General features: G+C 37.3%; 1 non-coding gene across 1 annotated transcript; it reads right to left on the reverse strand.

Annotated features, from left to right (window-relative positions):
* Window positions 1–344: 344 nt before the first annotated feature.
* On the reverse strand, window positions 345–451 carry LOC128290889 (small nucleolar RNA R71). Its single transcript, XR_008280667.1, has one exon. It is a non-coding gene; the product is annotated as a small nucleolar RNA R71 (small nucleolar RNA).
* Window positions 452–1,837: the final 1,386 nt, after the last annotated feature.

Genomic DNA, 1,837 nt, shown 5'->3' on the forward strand with positions numbered 1-1,837 from the left:
AAACCCTCTTTAATAAGAACTGAATCAAGTATAGTTAGACCTGCTATTGCTGCGAATAATTTTGAAGTAAAACCTACACTATTCAGATGATACAGCAGTTTGTTCAGTTTCATGGTTTGCAAGATGAAGATCCCAACACTCACTTAGTAAATTTCCTGGAATTTTGCGATACATTCAAAATCAATGGCATTTCTGATTATGCAATCCGTCTTCGGTTATTTCCCTTCTCACTGAGAAACAAAGCTAAACAGTGGTTAAACTCGTTACCACGAGGGTCTATCACTACTTGGGAACAAATGACCGAGAAATTTTTACTAAAATATTTTCCATCAGCTAAAACGACTAAATTACGCAATGATATCTCTTCTTTTGTGCAGATGGACTTAGAAACACTTTACGATGCATGGGAGAGATACAAGGATCTATTGAGAAGGTGCCTTTACCATGGGTTACCTCTATGGCTGCAAGTTCAAATGTTCTACAATGGTGTGAATCCCTCGACAAGACAAATGATTGACGCTGCTGGTGGCGGAACTATCATCAATAAAACACCGGAAGATGCCTACAAATTCATAGAGGAGATGTCACTGAACGACTATCAGTGGCAAGTCATGAGGACTAAGCCAACAAAAACAACCGGCGTTTATAACATCGATTCAGTCACCATGCTCTCTAATCAGGTAGAACTTCTCAATAAAAAGATTGATAGTTTTAGTGGTTCTACGTAGGTACATCCAGTAATGAGGTGTAACTCAAGTGGAGGAGGTGTGCATACAGAATATCAATCCTTCAATCCCACAACCGAAGAGGAACAAGTCAACTATATGGGTAACAATAACTTTAGACCTCAAAAAAACCCATACAGTAATACCTATAATGCAGGTTGGAGGAACCACTTAAATTTTTCCTAGGGAGGTCAAGGGAATCAAAAGCCACAAAATCCTCAGGATTTTCAACAGCCACCTTATCAACAAGAGAAGAAGTCAAACCTTGAAGAGATGCTCTCTAAATTCATCTTGGTGTCGAAACCCGTTTCTAAAATACTGAGACAGCACTTAAGAATCAACAAGCATCGATCCAAGGACTCGAAACTCAAATAGGCCAGCTATCCAAACTAATCTCCGAGCGACCACAAGGTAGCTTACCAAGTAATACGGAACCTAATCCGAGGGAACACCTTAATGCAATTAGTGCCCAAGATAAGAAGGATTTATTGCACCTGAGCCAGAAATACAGCAAAACAATGCAATGAACAAAGGATGAGAAGAGGTAAACGATAATGATCTCAAACAAGTAAGTACAAATCATGAACCTCGCGTGCCATATCCTAAAGCGATGATGAAAGATAGAACAGAAGAACAATTCAGTAAGTTTGTCAAACTCTTAAAGAAATTACATATAACTTAATTACATATAACTTACCCTTTATTGAAGTTCTTTCGCAAATGACCAACTCAGCAAAATTCTTGAAGTAACTTCTGGCTAATAAAAGAAAATTAGACGCTACATCGCATGTAGAACTCAATGCAGTCTGCTTAGCTATTCTGAAGAATAAGCTACCTAACAAATTGAAAGATCTAGGGAGTTTTACAATTCATTGTTTAATTGGTAGTTTATCTGTGAATAACGCTTTAGCTGATTTAGGGGCAAGTATAAATGTTATGCCGTATAAAATGTTTAAATGACTAGGTCTCGGTAAACCCAAACAGTCTAAGATGAGCATACAATTGGCTGACAAAATAGTTAGATTTCCTAAGGGTATTATTGAAGATGTTCTCATTAAAATTGATAAATTTATTTACCCAGTAAACTTTGTCGTCTTAGATATGGATAAGGA

Source organism: Gossypium arboreum, chromosome 3 (genome assembly GCF_025698485.1).
Source record: "Gossypium arboreum isolate Shixiya-1 chromosome 3, ASM2569848v2, whole genome shotgun sequence".
Lineage (NCBI taxonomy): Eukaryota > Viridiplantae > Streptophyta > Magnoliopsida > Malvales > Malvaceae > Gossypium > Gossypium arboreum.